Here is a 21,750-nt window from a genome sequence, read left to right on the forward strand (position 1 = left end):
TGTCTGGCGTTTACAGGAATTCAATGTGGAGATCTCGTCGACACTTTCTTTTTGTTGACGAACGTCGTCAGATTTTTACGCCCTTAATCCGCACACACCATTGGGAACACTTCTGAAGCGCGGATAGTATTTCATGCAAAGATTGTCGGAATCTCGTGGCAATGATGGCTGGTCCGGTGTGTGAAAGGCGTTTGAAAGTTCCTTATCGGGGTCACCACTTTAGTAAATGAAAATTTTAAATGTCCACATATTTATGACTAGATATAATATCAAATCAATGAAATAACACTTCCAATTCAGTCTCTGTACATTCAGTCTTAATATCAAAAACGGTATAAGAAAATAACGAACAACTTTAGTAATAGTCTTTTTCCGCACTTGTAGGAGATTGACCGATGGAGCCTTTTTTGATTATAATATTTTTTTAATGAGCGCGCTGAAGTGTTCCGTGTCGCGGTTGGGAACAGAAGAGACCGACTTATTTCCATGCGGTCCTTACTGTCCCAACCAACGGCACTTTTTTACCGCTGGCTCTCCACTTCCCCGGTGCGTTCTGAAAACGCGTGAGTGGAGAGTTTCCACGTTCAGCGCCATCTACCCGTCCGCATCCGCAACATCCGAAATAAATTTCGAATGCTGCAGATCCTGCCGCGTCACACTTGCTTTCTGGAGCACCTTGAAATTATAGCTTGATCAATGCAATCGCCAATAAGCAAACTAATCTCCGCAAGTTCCTTAGCAACTAAGTGCAGCTTCATCTTATATACGTAGGAGAATTCCGAAACCTCGAATTCCAGAATGACAGCAACGAATTCGTTTACTGTGCTTCTTTCCCAAACGAAGCATTCCTTGCAGCCCAAGATATATTTCTCTTCCTCCTCTCTCTTGTGAATTGTATGACATCCACGTAACCACTTCGTTATAAACATCACCTTTTTTTCTGTTTATATTATTGTAAATAAATTTCATAATCTAATACTATAATGTTCAGAAAAGGATGAGCTATATATATTCAGCATAAGGATCAAAATAAATACAAGCATCTATTTTCCAAACCAAAGAAATTATGGTTCAGCAGGCTGACATTCGTCGTTATGGCATCTGGTATAGGACGCAAATTTCAGATATTTCTGAACGTTGGCCTCTCCAGACTGGATTACCTTCAACCAAATTGACCATGTGTCAATTGAACGCCAGCACCACTGAGTCTTGATGAATGTCAAAATATATAAGGGGACATTATAGACTCGGATCACTATCTCGTTGACATACTTCTCCAGGCTCGAATTACAACACTGCCCAGAATCTCCTTTGACAATTAGAGGAGAATGAATACTGAAGCCATCCACAACAAAACCCTTCGTCATACCTATAAGGGGATAATGGATGCAATATTGCACTCTCGAGAGAGGCCTATCACAAACTTCGCTGAGAAACAACTGCACAGGCAGAAAAAAGAAGCTTGCGAGAACCAACAAATCTGTTAATTCGAAAAGTACAGGAAATAGCCGCACCAAGTGCGCAAGTTTTAAGTCAGCAGAATGAAACCATATTCACCGATGCTCATCCTGCCGAAACAAAGAGGGAAATCTGACTTCCGATCGATGGACTGAGTATTTTGATGAATTACTCAACAACTAGATTACGGACGAATTGCTCAACAAGTAGATTATGGACGAATTGCAGGTCCCGCCAAATGAAGATGACGTACAATTGTTGCCACCATCAATCATGGAAAAAACAGTTCGTACAATTCATCGGCTTAAGAAACATAAGTAGCCAGACGATTTCAAAGCGATTTTGTTTTTACACAAAACTATGTCTTATATACTCCACAAAGTAGTATGTGTATGACTCGCGACTCGAGTCCCAATCTCCAATTGAATTAGATTGTCATGCTGCTATTTTCTATACGCCAATTTTTCCAAAGTCCTGTAGATTATTTCCAAAGCTTAATTGAAAGCATACCAAATAGAATTGCTAACCATATCCAAAAAATGTATAGCGCTTCTGACTATTGGGAGGAAGATACATGTAACCAGTTCAGAAAACTCTGATTCTTTTTTCATCTGAAAATTCTGATAATCTTCCATCCAAATCGAAATGATTTGAACCGAATCAATTTAAAGGAGCAAACAATACCATTGAACCACCTAAGCCACGCTGCTCCCAGGGCAGAGGCAACTTATTAGAATCTCCTCTGTCCTGGAAGCAGCGTAGCACGAAACTGTAGTCGTCTGATTTTTCTAAACTATGGGTGTTAATCCAAAAAGGGGAGCCCATGTACCAGACAAGTGGGAGAAATTCTCTCTCCAATTCCGGTCCGACATCAAGTGGGTTGGGGGTTTCTAATGTTTTTTTTTGGGAATTTCGATTTCTGACAAACCATTAAAATTAAGTAATTTATAAATTGTATAACTTTTTTAGTAACATTTAGGCAAACTTTGGGATTTTTTTCCTTTTGTTTTTCTTAAGCCTTTGTCCCGTTCACAACTGGAGTCGGTTCGCTGTAATCGGCCGCGTCAGCTTGTTCCATCGAAAACCTGATCTGGATGCAATCGCGAGGCTTTCAAATCCAGCGGATCAAGAAATCGTTGTTTCCGCCGGCCTTTTGGTCGCTTTGCATCGACTTCGATGTTCAGACTAATCTTGGCAAGTGAATTCTCTTTAGCGCGAATTGCATGTTTATACCACGACGCCTTTCTCGCAATTTTTCCACGATCGGTGCAACCCCATGACGATCGCGAATATCCTCAAATTGGATGCGATCATGACGAGTTATGCCACTAGTCCAACATAAGAACTTCGTCTCGACTACCGCAAGACGGCGTTCATTGTCTTTTATAGTCAGCCAAAACTCAGGACCATAGAGGGCGACCGGACAGACGACATTGTGGTCAATTTTAGATTTGAGACGCTCGTTGGTACGTCAATCACAAGGGACTCTTAGAATTTTTTGAAGTCATTATACGAAACACAAATGGAGATACACCGGCCAACAGGAGCAGATAAAAAAAGTTGCTCTGCTCCACACAAATCAAAAACCCACACGTTATTTTAATCCTGAGACTTAAAGCTCCACAAGGAACTAAATGGAAATAAGTACTCCGAAAAGTATTTTTTTTGTACTTTTAGGGCATTAATAGCAGATAAAAGAAACTAAGTAATTTTAGTAATTTTAGTTCAACTCATAATTATATATGTATGTACTAAAGATTTTGTATAAATTTGCGCAGAATAAAATGAATAGTTTTCGAGATATTATAGCAGTAGATTGAAAAAATTATGTTTTGAGAAAAACGCCTTTGAAACTTGTTAAGAATAATGAGCGCCCCGTAGACTTGCTCCGGTTTAGGGCTGTAACTTTTCAATGACTTCAAATTTCGAAATTTCCAAATTTCTATACATTTTTTTAGAAGTTCTTTATGGAAAAACAAAAAAGAAAGTTTATCTTACACACTAGACGACCTCCTTAAGTCGTTAATAGACTCCTTCCCTTGTTGCCAGTAATGACAAAAACAATTTCTCTAGGGCAAGCAAACAAAACTTACAGTAATAGCTTTTGAAAAATAACTGTTATTTTTACACATTTCAAATTCAATTCAGATTTAGATGCGCTGACTATCGCGCGCATGGCATGTGACGTTACAAGTTACTTTGTCTTCCAGTATAATATTTGTCGCAGTCGCCGTAACTTATTTGATATTTACATAGAAGAAACAATATACACAGTATAGCCATAAGTTCTGTCAGTAAATCGGGAAAAGTCGTAACGAGAGAAATTAAAAAGGAAAAACAGTGGCAGATCCCCTCTTACCCCCAGACCCAGGGAGTTGTTCGTAAGCAGCATAACAATGGGGTTCGGCAAGTACGAGGAACGCGTGGCTATTATTTCCTTATATGAGCATGGTAAGAGATTCATAAAACGCTTCAATCGCTATCCATACGTGAACGATTTGTTTACCGAACGTTACAACGGTACAGAGAAACAGATAACATTGAAGATCGGCCAAGGGAGGGGCGTCCGAGGTCTGTAAGACAGCCAAATATTGTGCAGGCTGTTCGTACAAGCGTTTATCCGAGTCCGCTTCGCAAATAGAAGGGTTTAGTGAGTGAGATGAATGTCTCCAAGTATACCACGAGAATCCGGGAAATCGTTCTTCGGCGATGCAAGAAATTGATAAAACGCGTCGCAAAAAATTAGCATCACAAAATCCTTTTACGAATGAAAAAATCTTTTCTATCGAAGAAAAATTTAATCGCCAAAATAATCGGATTTATGGAAGGTCATGTTATAAGGCTAAGGATCGCGTTCAAAAGAAGTCGCTTCTTCAGTATGGTGGAGTATTTCCTACCACGGTCTGACGGATATTCATTTTTGTCAAACCGGGGTCAAGACCAAATCAGTGTTGTATGAATAGATGCCCGTAATTGAGCCTCTGAATGAAAGTTTGTTCGATAGTAATCATTGGTGCTTTTAGCAGGATTCTGCGCCAGCCCACAAGGCCAAGAAACTTCAAAAGTTAGTTATTGGTGGTTGTGCCAGATTTCATAGCGTCGGCTGACTTGCCTTGCGGAAGCCCAGACGTAAATCCGTTGGACTATTCTCTATGGAATAAGGTTGAAGGGGTCGCCTGCCGTCGTCGGCACTCCAATTTGCCAATTTTGAAGGCCAGCATAGTGAAAACCGCGCTTGAAATGCCACTGGAAATAGTTCATGCAGCGAATGATGAGTGACCCAAGGGTCTGAAGCTTTCTGTGAAGAACCGTGGCGATAATTTCGAATAACCATAAGCATAATTTCACCTTTGTATCTATTTTAGTTTGCTGTAATAAATTTTCAAAGTACTGACAGAACTTATGGCTATAGGTTTTTTTTCTCAAAATTTATATAGAGCTTTTAGATAATAAACTCGCCTTTCAAGAGATGTATATAACATAATACATTTTCATTCAACATTATAATAACAAGTCGGGAAACCGGAAGCTGTCCGCTTCAGGTATGAAAGGTTTTGTTTGCTTCTCCTGTGAGTATATTTGAGTGTAGAGCTATCCCATTTGTACGTAGCCTGTGAAGAATATGCATTTAGCATATCAGATTTAGTACTTCGGGTTGTAAATTTACACGGTAAAGACAACTTTGAGCTACTGTAACTTTGTTACTAATAGAATGATTTTGATACTACTACCAACTTTTATAACTCTGAGATAAACTTAAGGGGGTTTTACTCAATTTTGCCAGAAATGCGGTAATATACTATTATTAACTTAATTTGAACAGGTATCGATATGGAGAGTGTTTTGAGGCCTGGACACGGAAGCAGCTTCCTGATTTTTTCCAGATTTTTCGGTTGGGTAGTTTTTGAGAATGGCTCCGTTAAAGAAATCATCACTTTGCACCCCTCCTACTCCTCGCCTTTTTAACAAATCTCAAAATTAAGATCGTCTTCGAAAAGTACTAATCGAGACCTTTCATTTGATACCCCACATGACTATATTTGGTGAAAACAAATTTTACCCCCCCTGTTTTACAAACAAAACCTTAAAAATCAAAATAATAAGGAATAGCCAAAAATTCACGTCGAATGGATAATTGGAGACACAGACAAATCAGCAGAATTTCGCTATATAACGTTACTTTCTTCCTAGAGTTATTTGTTACTAGTAGGTAAACGTGCATTAGTTGAAATTTAAAAGAATTATTGAAGTTTTCATCGAAAGGAAAAGAATATGGAAGCAATGACTGTCGGTATCAAAGAAACTAATCTTGAAATACATCACCTAATAATAAAGCTGCATGGAGCGAGTAAAACTGTCCGAACTATCGGAAAAATTGTTTGCGGAAGCCACTTCACTGTTTAGACGTTATAAAACGTTATATTTCAAATAGGAGCCGAACTGCTCAAAGGACAAAAACTCGACGATCATGATGAGTGGCATATTCTCAAAGAAGTTAATAAAAATATTTCTTTACGGTAAAATGGATAGATTCCAATATTTACAAATCTTAAAGCAAAATGTAAAGCAAAGTGCTGAGGAGCTGAATATATTGGATAAATTCGCTTTCTATTAGGACGACAATTCAATTCACATTTCCTATGTTCCTGAAATGTGGCTCATCTATAACTACCCGGAATTGATGAAAACACTTTTCACAGCGACCAGATCTGAACATTATTGTCCATGTTAGGGAAGAATTGGCACGAAAATTAGAGAAATTAATATTTAAAAATGTAGAAAAGTTTAAGGAGGCTATTAAGCAGGAGTGCAACAATGTTTCTCCAAAATTTGGTCCAAATCTTGTGCAATTCAAATCTCAAGCAAAAGGAGATGCTTCAAAATATTGAAATCCTGTTTTTGAAGTGATTGTCCGATTATTTGTTTGATTTAAATTTATATATATATATATATTTAAATTATGTTATATAATTCCCTTCAAAGGCCTTTTGATTATCTAAAAGATGCATATAAATTTTGAAAAAAAAAAAAAATTGGTAAATTAGTGCAAAAAAAAACTGTTGAAAAGATGAATCAGTCTTTGTCCGGTTATGCGTTTGAACTACTGTATATGGACAACCAACGCAACCCATTGAATGATAGTAGAAACTTTATACAAGACACAAAAACTTGTGACCTACAGAATAGCTAACGACTGATGATGCGAGTAAATAACCAACGAGATAAGAACTTATGCAAAATAAAAATTATTTATCATATAAAGAAGGAGACCCTATTTGTTTAGCTTGTATTGTGGCTTATAATTTAATAGTGCACATACGAAGAAAATTGTGCATCAAAACTAATAAAACTGATTGCCTGCAGAATCAATAATCTCTTAACTCTTTAATGGATCCCTAATTGGAGGCACATTAGGGGGCTCATTTAATAATCATTACTCGGATTAATTTATTCTAATTGGTATAATTCCAATTCTCTATTTAAACCCATATTACCTTGCCAATAATTTAGTAACCCAAGTACTGAAGAAGGGAGTAAGTTAGTCCGGAAATATGTATGAATATGTAGGCATACACATGAAATAAATATTTTTGTAGGAGAAGAAGCAATACGTTTTTATTATGCATCAGCTGCCCCCTCCCTACTCCATCATCCCCACAGTTTTCTCGATTGGATCTGCAAATTAATTGTAGTTGCCCTATAATTAGCCAAGCTTGTCTTGTTTTAACGAACTTCCGATGCACCTGTTCATTTTCTGAAGACAGTATACAATAAGAACTTCAAGGGCTTGGCTTATTTTGTAGCGCCGTAGGATTAGTTCAGAAAGAAAGAGTCCTAATTTAGCCGCTAAATTCGAAAGGACAATTTGATGCGATTTCCTAGTAAGAGAGTATGGTGCAGAGAAAAATAAAATATTTAAATTAAAGGTCAAGCACAATTGCTTATTAATGGTTCGTTCAATTGCAGACGTTCGACATGATGCAGACCCTAATACTTTTTTTATGAAGAACTATCCTCATTCGTGGCAATGTGAAAATCTCTCCAATTTCTTTTTAAGTGTCTACTCGCATACGCCAAGGAATTTCGAAATTGCATTGTTTCGCACTTTTGTGCGTTGATTTTCTTCCGCCGTAAAGAACTTAATGTCATGGAACATCTTCTGAAAACTTGAAGCTCGCTTGCCCTCGAAGGCAATTAATGACCTTTACGGAGAACTGTCAAGCTCAAATAAGTAAAGTAATACACGGGCAAATACCGGAAAAACTGTAGGTGCAGTCACTGTCCCTTGATGCAATCCATTTAGAACATTAAATTTTGTATTTGTGGTGAGATTTCCCTCTATGATGACAAAACACTTGTTATAAGCAGGCAGCTCATCATCGCTACGAAAATTCATTTTCCAGGAGCCTGAAACCAGATAGTGTCAAAGGGTTTCTCCGTGTCTCTAAGGTAACCTAAGGCCTACTACCACTTTCTGACTGTTTGTTACATGGATCCAACATTTGTATGCTCAGAAAATCATCCTTTATAAATTAGCGTTTTTAAGGTTTTGTGTAAACACAAAACCTTATTAAAATCGGTTTACCGTCTGTCTGTCTGTCTGTCCGTCTGTCTGTCTGTCTGTCTGTCTGTCCGTCACACGCATTTTTCTCGGAGAAGGTTATAGCGATTGACATCAAATTTGGTAGAAAGATGGGAACTGTGAACGGTCACACATACAGTGAGTTACATCCTTTTACGTTGAATTTAAGGGGGGGTCCCCATACATGCAAAAGGAGGGTGTAAAATTTTTTTTCATCAAATATAGTCATGTGGGGTATCAAATTAAAGGTCTCGATTAGTACTTTTCGAAGCCGGTCTTAGTTTTGACATTTCTTGGAAACTTGGGGAGTGCGGGGGGTTGAAAGTGATCATTTCTTTAAGGGGGCCATTCTCAGAAACTACCAAACCGAAAAATCTGAAAAAAAATCAGAAGGCTGCCACTATATGGTGCCTTGGCTCCGAAATACCTTTCATACCGATATCTGTTCAAAGAAAGTTAATAATAGTATATTACTATAACTTTTTGTAGTTGGCTGGAAACCCCCCTTAAATTCATCCTAGCGGCAGGAAATTCAGCAGTGATGTAGGCTATAGTGTAGAGCATGATCATACCAAGTTTGATGGAAATCGCACTATTACTAACAAATTTATAATATGTCGAAGTTGTTGCTTCTTTGAAAATTGAAGACTATCAATGTCAATATCACCTGAAAGTGGACATATGCATATATTACGTGCTACGTACTAAGAAATACACAAAACCTTTCGTACCTGAAGCGTCCAGCTTCCGGTTTCCCGACTTGTTTACGTTAGCTTTGAGAGCATTTCATACCGTATTCCAGTTGGCAAATATTTGCTTATTGAGACAATCATCCACTTCCCCTCTTCTTCGAGCACTTCGATCGGTGGGTCCGCACCGGAAAGGACACGTCAATTTTGTGGCACGTGAAAGATCTAAGCGCACAAAGACCAGCAAGTGCAAAGAAGTTTATCGAAAACAGATATAAAAAAGGCTGGAAGGGCTGGAGGAAAGTAACATTTTCAAATATGGAACTTTAGAATTTGACTCGAATGCCAATATGACTCCGACATCTTATTTCTATAGTTTGAGATGCAGGAAATTCGGACGAAATTGATAAGTTTGAACTGCTACTTAGCAGTATTTTGCACAACACTGTCCTCTATGCTGCTGCAATTTAGTTCTCCTAGGATCAGCTTAAGGGGGGCTTTTCAATGAATTTCAAAAATTTGGTAATATACTGTTAGTAAGATCATTTGAGCAGATCTCGTGATGGGAGATATTTTAAGGCCTAAATTTTACATCAGCATATCACCCTGTTTTTTTTTAAATTTTTGGGTTGTATATTTTTTGAAAACGAGTCCGGTGCAAACTACATCCTTTGTATGTATGGAGAACCACCTTTATAATCCACGTAAATTTATGTCACTAATAGGTTCTATATGTCCCCTAAATTTCGTTTGGATAGGGCTGTTTTGAAAAAAATTAGTCATTAGAATGGCGGGTGTATCAAAACCGCTTCGTGTCTCTGTTGGAGTTCATCAAGGAAGTGCCCTCTCACCACTCCTCTTTGTTCTTGTTATGGACACCGTCACACGGGATATCCAACGTCCAGCGCCCTACACACTGCTTTATGCAGATGATGTTTTCTTAGCATCTGATAGCAAAAATGATCTCGAGCAACTTGTTCAAAAATAGAATGATCGCCTCATGCAACACGGTCTCAGATTGAATTTAAACAAAACTGAATTTTTGACGACCGATCCCCATGAAACAGGTACAATCACTGTCAGCGGCAGTGATCTGCCCAGATCTGAGCGATTTAAATACCTCGGGTCAACGCTATCAGCCAATGGAGAGCTGCGTTATGAAATTGCTTCACGCATTAACGCAACCTGGATGAAGTGGCGTTCCACAACTGGTGTCCTTTGTGATCGACGTATCAACGAACGTCTCAAATCTAAAATTTACCGGAATGTTGTCCGTCCAGTCGCTCTCTATGGTTCTGAGTGTTGGCCGACCATAAAAGACAATGAACGGCGTCTCGCGGTAATGGAGACGAAGATGCTACGTTGGACTAGTGGCGTCACACGTTTAGATCACATCCGAAATGAGGATATCCGCGATCGTTATGGGGTTGCACCGATCGTGGAAAAGTTGCGAGAGAGGCGTCTTCGATGGTATGGTCACGCAATTCGTGCAAACGAGAATTCATTTGCAAAGATTGGTCTGAACATCGAAGTCGATGGTAAACGACCAAAAGGCAGACCTAAGCAACGGTGGCTTGATACGCTGGATGGGGATTTGAAAGCCTCGAGATTGCACCCAGATCAGGCATTCGATAGAGCCAAATGGCGAAGCCGATCACGACGAGCCGACCCCGCTTGTGAACGGGACAAAGGCTGAAGAAAAAGAAGAAGATTAAAATGTAATTGAATATTTATTCATTTACAAGGCCTAGATATAAGTTTTTTAAGTTCTAATTTAGTCATAATTATAATAGGATAGTATATAGTATAGATTTAGACTAGTATAAATACAACTAATAAGCCTACTGATGAGCAGACTTGTTAGCACTGATAAAGGGAACAAGAGGTTCCCGAAAGATTGGTATTTGCAAGAATAAATATCTACACCAGCACAATCAGGTGGGCGTTGCATGATAGTGATTTATTCGAAAACGTTTCGGGGAAGAAGTTACTCATATCAAAATGTCAACCAACAAAGTCGGGTTTTGTCAAAAAGTATCAAATTCATGATTTTCCCCTTTTGGAAAAATATGATGTTTTGCGACGAGAACAAATTTTTAGCATTTGCTAGGAAAACAGCCGGCAAAGAGAGGAAGACAGTAAAACACGATGGCGGCAAGTGGAGAAAAGCTGAAATTGCACCCAAAGGGGATCTTCCAATAAAATCATCATCAACGGCGCAACAACCGGTATCCGGTCTAGGCCTGCCTTAATAAGGAACTCCAGACATCCCGGTTTTGCGCCGAAATCCATCAAATCGATATGCCTAAAAGCTGTCTGGCGTCCTGGCCTACGCCATCGCTCCATCTTAGCCAGGGTCTGCCTCGTCTTCTTTTTCTACCATAGATATTGCCCTTATAGACTTTCCGGGCTGGATCATCCTCTTCCATAAGGATTAAGTGACCCGCCCACCGTAAACCATTGAGTCGGATTTTATCCACAACCTGACAATCGTGGTATCCTTCATAGATTTCATCGTTATGTAGGCTACGGATTCGTCCATCCTCATGTAGGGGGCCAAAAATTCTTCGGAGGATTCTTCTTAGAACCCAAGTCTCGAGGAATACAGGAGGACTGGCGAGATCATTGTCTTGTACAGAGTAAGAGTAACCGTTTTTATAAGCTGAAATAAGGATATATAGGATAAAAATCCTCATTGTACAACTCACCGAACCTCGATACAATTGAGCATTTGTGGGAAGATCTCGACAGGAAAATTCGAAAAATGAGCATCGCTACTAGGAAATTCCACCAGGAGTGGCACCAAAAATTAAAAAATGCCAAGGAGGTAGAAGCTGTTTTTAAGGCAAAAGGAAAACAAAATATTGATGGTTGCATTTTTGTATCTCTTTTAGGTGAACTTCTTCACACTTGTTTTGTTTTATATTTATTTATTTTCGACTATATTTTATTTTGACTCTATGAATATGGGGAATATTTTGTTTTTTGCAAAACAAAACCTTATTCAATGTCTGTCTATCTGTCTGACACAGCCACTTTTCTCAGGAACTCTCAACGCCTAGACTTGCAATATCCTTCTACGTTGGGACTAAGAGGGGGCACATGCAAAAGGGGGTGTAAGATTTTTTTTCGCCAAATATAGTCATGTTGGGTATCAAGGTCTCAATTAGTACTTTTCCTTGCCGGTCTTAGTTTTGAGATTTGTTAGAAAGGCTAGGAGTGGGACGGTCGGAAAGTGATGATTTCTCTAAAGGACCCATTCTCAGAAACTACCCAATCGAAAAATTTGAAAAAAATCATGAAGCTGCCTCTATATGTTGTCCAGGCCTCAAAATACTCTCCATATCGATATCTGCTCTAATTAAGTAAATAATAGTATATTACCATATTTTTTGGGAAATTGAGTAAAAACTCCCTTCGGTTTATCCTAGAGTTATAAAAATGTAGTAGTGCAGAATATAATATGAAACATATTATCCCCAAGTTTGATGAAAATCCTACTATTACTAACAAAGTTACAGTAGCAGTAGCTTACCGTGAAAATTTACTGGAACTAAATATCAATACCACACTAAAGTGAGTAGTCTAACATGGTAAATGCATATACATAACGGGCTACGTACAAATGGGATAGTTCTACACTCAAATATACTCACAGAAGAAGCAAACAAAACCTTTCATACCTGAAACGCCGAACTTCCGCTTTCCCAACTTGTTATTGATGTGGAATTGATGGAATAAAAATTGTATTTCATAGCTATTAAAAGGGTCGGTAATGTCACTTCGGAAAGATTTGAAATTTAGCAAAGTATGCCATACAATTTATTTTGAAGCTCACTGTACATATAGTGTTTGCTCAAGCGGTTGGTATATTCCTTGATCGATAAATACATACACACCTATATGAGATTTATGATATGATTGAAATGGCTCACCTCTACTAATTGTTTTAAAATTACCACAGTTTTCTTAATGCACGTGTCAATGTATGAAGATCTATAACATGCGATATTACATGAAAGGCGAAAGGGTTAGCACATTTAGTATTAACAGGATAACGATTGTTTAGAGGCGGGAGTTACTGCTGCAAAAGTTCGGGAGTTTGATATGTTGGAATCAATCGTAAATTATTATAAATTTTCAAAAATATGAGAAACTAGTTAGTCAGCAGGTACATTTGCTGCTATTGCAATTATCGCTAAGGATTTATCTGTTAATTGACGTTAAAAAATAAAAAAACCAGTGCTGTTGAGTGCAAAACAAGTCAAGGTTGGTTTGATATGTTAAAACGACGTTCAAATTTTCACAGCCTCAGCCTTCGACTTCAAGGAGAAAGAGCCAGTGCTGACCTGGAAGCAGCTGATTCGGCATACAATTTTCAATGTGAATGATACAGGACTGTTTTGAAAGAGGCAGGTTTCCGGTTTAAAATCAGCTAAGATTCAATTATGGGGATAATGTACCTTTCGGAAAATCCAGGAGCGATGAAAGGTAATAAACAAGTTGGAAGCCGGAAGCTCGGCCCTTTAGGTATGAAAGGTTTTGTTGGTTGTTTATGTAAGAATATTTGGGTACACGATGGTTCCATTTATACATAGCTCGTAGTATATATACGTTGAATATACCCGATACTCAACTCGATGTGATATTGACATTTTATCTCTTAGTGACTACTAATTTGATGCGAAAGGGGCAAATTTGACTAACGTTAACTTCGCTAATAAAAGTAGCATTTCCACCAAACTTTCCAGCATGGAATCTCACATTAAAACCTTTGCTGTAGAATCCCCCCCCCCCCCGTCAAGGGACTGACAATTTGGTAGGAAATATTGGGATTTTCAATTATCCGGAGGGCAAGATTTACGTGTATAAAGACCTTGATTTCCCTGTAGAAGTTGCGTTTGTTCCCCCGACTTCAATACTGCAACCTACAAATTATGGAACAATCGTTGTTTTTAAATCATATTTTTTTGCGGCGCACAGTCGGAGAGTTAATTCGCGGAATAGATTCAGACAAGCGGTCAATAAAAGCTCGGTGTAAATTTTCTAATATTATGGAAGTCATTAGGGATATTGACCTTTCAAGGATAGAAGTTACAAGGACGAAATATGAATGGTTGTTGTAAAAAACGATGACCCGAAGTAACCCAAAGTAATGAAAATTCTTAAGTGATCTCAAATTTGGTGAATAACATCACACAACTGATAGACACAAGGGGGACTGTGTGAACTTTTCAATAAAAGAGCAAGATATCAACGAATCAATTAAATCCGACATGCAAACTTGGACCACCGAGAATATTTTGCAAATAGCTCAACCGGAGGCGGAACCATAAAAACTCCCCCTTCCCGCGGAAATACTACTTGTTTTATCCACAAACATCGCGAACGATGGTTTGCTGCTAATTCCAAATGACTTAAGGGATTTTCCTACCTTTTGGCTTAAAAGAGGATCACTTTTCTAAATTCTTTTAGGGAATTGTATTGTGTAAAATGATTTAATTCCTTTTGGGTTACATTAATACACTCTTGAAAGATAATAAAAAAAATTTGCTTAGTAATTCTACACCACTTTAAAACAACGGTACTCCACTTGCATTGTAGACATCCTCGATTTTAATGGTATCAAACCAAGAAATCAAAAAGATTTGTAATCTGTAGACAGGGGGCTATCGTCTCTACCTCAAGCAGACTTTTTAAGCATAAGCAACCAAATAGCGGACGGTTGAAAAAAAAATCAGCATATTTTATACAATTTAATGCGCAAAAGCTGTAAAATTTTATATTAATTTCATAACCTGATTGGGGACGATAGCCTCACATACAAGGCCGTAGAGCGGAAACCGGGTCCGGGGTGAAAATTATGCAGAAAAACCGGGCAAGGCGTGGAATTCATGCAGGCCTGCAATAAAAATTATACGTGCCCAACAGTTTTCCTTTTTTGCCACTGAAATTATTACTCTGGACTCCCGAGAAAACTCCGGGAAATCCTCCCTTCCCACCCTCCTCTACTCAGGTCTACACACATTCATCGAATGGGGCCGAATCGGTTAATTAGTTTCAGAAAAGTTACAACGACACGTTCAAAAATGTTGTTTTGAGAGACACGCATCTAGGTTTTCTTTAGCGAAAAATCATTGAAGGGTCAAAGCCAAATATCTCGCACCAAAACCGCGAATTCTGTTTTGCTAGTACAGGCGACTCAGAAAAGTCTTTATAATTATAAAGGTAATGCTCGAATCTTCATGAAACTTCAACACAGTACTTATATGTAAATGGTAACACTTTCAAAAAATGCAAAACAAAAAACAAATGATTTTTATACGGTGCTCGGATGGAAACTCCTTAAACCATATTTCGAGAGAATTACGAAAGTGAAAAAAAATTATCAATGATAGAATAAATAGTATACCAGCAGCTATTGTGGAAAGTAAACGCAACCAACAATGTACTCGTTCTCTGAAAAGGCTGCCACAAGAAAACTAAAAGAGGAGCCGCAACCCAGGACTTCTCAGGACATTCTAACTCTAAGTGACAAACTTCTGCATTCTAAATTTTTATTCAATGTTCACATTTTATTACGTTTACAACAAGTGTATTTGGTAGCCAAAACCAATAAAAAACTATGATAAAACCTCGAAGTTTTTGGATTATTGTATTAGGGATAAAAATGTAAGAAACTCTGGTTAGCGCAAGTTTTGCTTTTCGCGAATTCTTCATGAACATATATGAGTGCCTAGGGGTGGAGAATTTCCTTCATAATAAGTAGCCTCAACTGAAATTGAATTAGCTCCTTTGTTAAGTGTTGGTCATCCACACAGTCATTTTGTTTATTTTTATTTTTTCCCATTGCATTTTCAAGACACTGTGTTTTAGTTCCATTATCATCATACTTGAAAGGCTGTATAAGTTACAAGCCTACAGCGGTGAAACAACACAAAGGTCAACAGAAACATCCACGATGAACCGGGATTCGAACCGGGGGCAACGGAATTGAGTGGCTGTCTCTGAACCAACTCGACCACTGCACCGTCATTTTGGCTTCTCTTTAATGTCGGATAAATCTTTTGTTCTTTTTGATTTGTTTATTTTATTATCAAATGAATTTCCAAGTCTCCAAAAAATTTGTGTGGCAGTAAAGCTCTCATTTTCTGGACTATATATAACCTTTTCGGTAGCCACATATTGTTTTTGAAACAATATCGAGTTATCAAATCTGTTGAGAATTTATTTTGCTTTCATTTTTATTGGCATTTTTATCCAGCGGCGCAAGAATTAAGCGGATCCGTATTAAATTTATGAATACACATGTTTTCGTCCAATATATTTTAATATCATCTCTACATACATATTTCCGTCTGCTTCTTCCCACTGATTATTCCGCTTAAAAAATGATAATTTAATAGTAATAAAATCTGAAACCAGTTTCCCTCAAATTTGCTGGGATATTGACTTCCATAGGTTTTTTCTCCCTCAACAATAAAAGAAGTTTCCATTCAGTAAAAAACGTTACACACTATTACCTACCTTATTTGCGGAAAAAAATCTCTAGCAAATGATTTGACTCGGCAGACGGTGACAGTAGCAGATCTCGTTTAGATACTTCCCAAGAAGATGCTGTTCAAGTTCAACACTCTCGCACAACGAGCCGCGTGCACATGTTCACTATCTAATTAGCATTCATTCTCCAATTCACTCACCAACTCGAAACGCAATGCGAATCGCCACTTATCTGCTCCGCGGATTTGTTTATAACAAATAACGATTTTATCTTGTGTTAATAATTTTATCTAAACATTTCCCCAAAAAGCGCAATAAAATTGTCACACGATTATGATTAGGGGCACTGCGTACACAAAAGAGCTTCTGTTCGCCCGGGCTGAAGACACCAACCAAACACAGTGCACAATGGAGGAAGCGGTGTGGAGCGCACTAACACTACTGCAGACTCTAGACTCCTCAGCTCCAGATCTAAACCCAGTTGGAGCCGCAAATCTCGGACCGAATCAGAACACGATGCTCAATTGTCGGGTATCGAACTCGCACTGGAACTGGTCAGTTCTGTTTACTCAGCGTCGGGACGCAACCGCGGGTCGTGCGAACACCATTTTTAAACGGGTTCCAAGGCGACTAGGGAGCACGCAACGCCCCCATCAACCCTGATCCTAATGTTCTTGATAAGTCGCGCCGGGTGGGGTGGTCCGTATCGACCACGAAACCTGAAGGAAATCGATACGAACTATTCGGGCGGAGACTGAACGAGTTTCCCTATGGGAAACGAGTTCTCTTGTCGACGGGGAGACGACCGATTAGATAGGGAAGGTGATAGGGACGGTGTGGGACGTTCCGAGAAGTCAAGAACTATGGCGGCTAATGCACGCATCGTGCTGCTGTAACGAGTGTTGGGGGAGGAGTCGGGCGCGATACGCCTTTCTATTGGGCTTGTAGGCGATGTAATCCGAATGCGATACAACTCGTTTTGCTGCTCTATCTCTGCCGACAGGTAAAATTTTGTTGATATGATATGTTGGGCCGAAGGGAGGCTGTTCCAAAGGATGTTTCCAGAATTCTTGTTCGTTTTTGTGGAAGAACTCAAGACTGAGAGTTCTCAAATATCTGAGAATCAAATAAGAGAAATTGGGAGTTTTATGCATCTGAAAAATGATTTCTACTTTTCATTCGTTTTCAGTTGAATAGCGGAAAAGATAATATATATTCATTAGAAACTCTAATTAAAAGTAAACAATTTTTGAGTGTGTAGCGAAAATCAGTTGATATCTTCATGTCCAACATATAAAGAATAGGAAACAACAGCTAATACATAATCATTAAACAAACGCCAATATCTTCATATTATCGAATGAAGATTGCCAACACTGAAACGGGTAACCGAGGTAGTACTAAACCGCATCTTTATTTTAAGCCACATACATATCTTTCCAACCATAAACTTGTTTCTTTGATCCGTTTTTTATTGCTCATATTTAAATATTTAAATTTTGTGGTTTTATAATATTGTCAAGACAGTAAAATAATAAAATGCATTGTTTCCACAAAATCGTACATTTTATTGATTTTCAATAATGATATGAATTTTCGATGCGGAATTATAATTTTAAGTCATAAATGCAGCAGAATTTGGTTTTTAGATGAATTCTATTTGACGCCTAACAATATTAGAGTGAAATCAAAGTAGAAAGAAACGCAGTATTTGAGATACAAATTACACAGGGCTTCACAATCAAAATTTATCTTTTATCAATAATTATCTTAATTTGAATTAATTTATTAATTTGATGTAAGAGTCAAGCAAGAAGAGGTCATACAAAACAAACAAACTGCACAGAGAATTTCTTTATTGGCTAAAATTGCTAAGAAACATGCATACTGTATTTCGGGAACCAACTGTCCTTTTTATAAGTATGCTCTTTTCAGAGAGGCAGGGAGTTTTTTAGCTATACAGTTTTATCTAATAAAGGAAATACTCTCTACAACCTGTTTATTTCGTTTAACTTCAGACTAAGAAACATTCTCCAAACTTCAGATAAGAAGACATAATTTTTACTACCGCCATATTTTTTTTGCACGCATAATGTTTTGTTAACCGATTCTTATAATAAAGAAGCTTTGTTTCCAAAACGTACTGTTACATATTTATATCCATTAGAATAATTTTTCAGAAATTAATATTTTATTTGTCAAGCTTATTTCTCTGTATTATATTATTTTATCCACTTCAGGAATATTATGCGGTACCGAGGGTCAGTATTGGACTAAACCTTGCAGAAGCCCGGAGCGGAAAAACTAAATGAGATTTAGATTTAGAAGTTGGTGTATTTTTAGAATAGAGTAGAATTCGGTGTCTGCCTCCGTTAATAAGAGTGGAGTCAATTGAGACAACAACATATTAATAATGTTTCCTAATATGTTTTTGAATTTTCAATACTTTTTTCCAAAAATTGGTAATAATCAAAGTCGGTATCTATTAAAGAAAATGGATTAGTTTAAATATGAAAAAGTTTAAATATTAAATAAACCATTCCGTATCAAACAGAAAATTTGTTTCGATTGACCTCACTCTGCGGAGCAATTGACACAGTGAAGATGGTCAACTGACGCAAGTTAAGGAAAATGACTTTGTAAAAATAAAAATCTCTAAAAATCTCTATTAAAAACACTTATCGTAGGGGAAAATCCCTACATATTAGAATACCAGTTAGAAAGAAACAATATAGTAATTTTTATTTTTGGTCGGTAGCTATTAGACATGTTTTTGTGCCTTCATTTCACTGAACACCTCAATAACTTCAGTAAAATCTATTTCCTTTGAAACTTTACTCTCAATTGAAGGCTTAGACAAATTTACATCGCTCTTGATTCATCGTACTCGTAGATCGAAGATTATTTTTTATTTCTCTAGTTTTGGCAATCTGGATATCTGAATGGTTAGAGCACAAGGCTGTTGTACGGAAGGTCGCGGTTCAAATCTCACTGGTGACAGTGGAATTTGTGTCGTGATTTGACGTCGGATACCAGCCGACTCACCTGTAAATGAGTACCTGAGTCAAATCAGGGTAATAATCTCGGGCGAGCGCAATGCTGACCACATTGCCTCCTATAGGGTACTGTAATCCTATAGTGCGCCGTTACGGTCTCGAATGAAGTGTTCTAACACACTGATCCAATATGGATTTTTGCGGCAACGAGATTATCACAATCTCGGCAGATGCCGGATTTTACCTTACACTAGCCCTGAGTGCTAAGCATTTAGGCTCGGACGATCCTACCTAGTTAAAAACTAAAGGGGCGGTGGTGGAGGTGGCCGGTGGTAGATTAATGGGAGAATCCGTCGAGAACTCCCAGCAACATCGAGCACGTATGTAGAGTGGTGTACTTCTGCATGCTTTGAACAAGACTGTGCAAAAGTCCCCATATCTGTAGCGGACAACATTACGGAAACTACAACCAACCGCTCGAGACACCAAATTTCTTTGATTTCCCGAGCAAGTGGCTCATAGTTCACCTTCTTCTAAACGTATTTTCGTTCGATGTTGCTGTTATGGGGGTTAGCAACATCAATTATATACGCGGAGCGATCCGTCTTGTCAACTAACAGTACGTCAGGCTTGTTGTGTGGAATATGGTGATCAGTCAGAACCTGTCGGTCCAAATACATGCTGAACGCAGAACTATCAAGTATTACTTCTGGCTCATATCGGTAAACCGGACATGTTCCAGCCCATACTTGTATGCAAGGTTTTGATAGATAACCTTACATACAGCATTATGCCTGGTGATATATTGCACCGGTGCCATAAGAGTACAGCCAGAAATGAGATGGTCCAACGTTTCTAACGCCGAACTACACATTCTGCACTGGTCGTTCTCCACCTGTTCTTTCATGATGAGCTTTTTATAAGCTCGGGTGGCGACCACGCCATCCTGAATGGCACACATGAACCCCTCCATCTCAGCAAAGAGCTCTCCAGCACATAGCCAGGGTAAAACATAGCTATCTCTTCGACAAATGCAAATTGACAAATGGCTGCCAAAGACAATTCACGTGTTTACCGTGCATTGCCTTCGACTTCAATTCATCGATCCGCTCTTGGTCGACTTCACCCCATCCAGAGGATTGAAAGTTCGATCCTTCAAGTTAAGTGAAGTCAGCCCACATTCTGCCTTACAGCCAGCCGCATGCAAGGGACTCGCCTGCTCTTTACTGTTAAAACAAGTGCGCAGTGAGACGACTTGGCGATGATATTGTGCCGTCAGGTCATCCACGCCCCTACCTCCGATGTCACAAGGCAGATTCATCCGCTCCACGGAAGACTTTGGATGATGCATTCGGAATTTGGAGTTGTCCGTATCCGCCGCTGGACGTTTTCCAGGTTGTTCTTCGCCCACGGCAATATTCCACTATAATTATTAATAATTTTGGGAAAACCTCTTTCGCAAGATGCAATTGACACGCAAATAGTTGAGAAGTATTGTAGAATACTTTGATGAGCTACTGAACAACCCGAACATCGGCGAGTTGGAGGTCCCGCCAAATGAGGACGACGGACAAATACTGCCACCACCAAGTTTAGGAGAAATAGTCCGTGTAATTCATCGGTTAAAAAATCATAAGTCGCGCAGGAGCCGATGGAATTACAGCCGAATTGGTTAAATATGGAGGCGACCAATTACACCAAGTGGTTCATCAACTTGTGCTGAAGGTATGGGACAGCAAATCAATGCCTGACGATTGGCAATGAGGCATTATCTGTCTCACACATAAAAAGGGAGATATCACACAGTGCAGCAATTATAGAGGTATCACGTTACTGAGTACCATCTATAAGATATTCTCCTCTATCTTGCTAGGCCGGATACCCCATACGCCCAGAACATCATTGGCCCATACCAAAGAGGCTTCACTCCAGGCAAATCAGCAACAGATCAGATTTTCTCTCTGCGGCAAGCGATGGAAAAACTGTTGGAATATGGACAACAGTTACACCATCAGTTCATCGACTTTAAAGCCGCCTATGATAGCATAGCCAGGGTAAAACTGTACAAGGCCATGAGAGAATTCGGTATCCCGACGAAATTAATAAGACTGACTACGCTGACCCTGACCAATATGCGAGGTCAGATAAAAGCATCAGGATCACTCTCAAGACCATTCGACATCAACAACGGTCTACGACAAGGGGATGCGCTATCATGCGTCCTCTTTAACCTGGCCCTCGAGAAAGTGATCCGTGATGCTGAGGTAAATACAAGAGGTACGATCCTCTTCAAGTCCACCCAACTATTGGCCTACGCTGACGATATCGACATCGTGGGAAGAACCACCCGAGACATACAAACTGCCTTCATCCAGATCGAGCAGGCGGCAATTGGCGTGAGACCTTGGACTGCACATCAATGAAGGCAAGACAAAATATCTGGTGGCAACGTCAGCACCGAATACGAATCAACCAACAACATGAAACCGCACTGGTCAAACGGGAAGAATAACGATAAGAGAAT

The 21,750-nt window shown here is 38.8% G+C and overlaps 1 protein-coding gene across 2 annotated transcripts in view; it reads right to left on the reverse strand.

Annotated features, from left to right (window-relative positions):
• The window catches only part of LOC119660383 (GATA-binding factor A), a 91,085-nt gene extending 73,960 nt beyond the window's left edge, over positions 1-17,125 (reverse strand). Inside the window, exon 1 of one of the 2 annotated variants that reach the window (XM_038068907.1) lies at positions 16,258-17,125. The gene's annotated coding sequence lies outside the window, so the exon portion shown is untranslated. The remainder of the gene's footprint in view (positions 1-16,257) is intronic. The other variant, XM_038068908.1, reaches the window with a different exon arrangement.
• Positions 17,126-21,750: the final 4,625 nt, after the last annotated feature.

This window comes from Hermetia illucens, chromosome 6 (genome assembly GCF_905115235.1).
Source record: "Hermetia illucens chromosome 6, iHerIll2.2.curated.20191125, whole genome shotgun sequence".
In the NCBI taxonomy this organism is placed as follows: domain Eukaryota; kingdom Metazoa; phylum Arthropoda; class Insecta; order Diptera; family Stratiomyidae; genus Hermetia; species Hermetia illucens.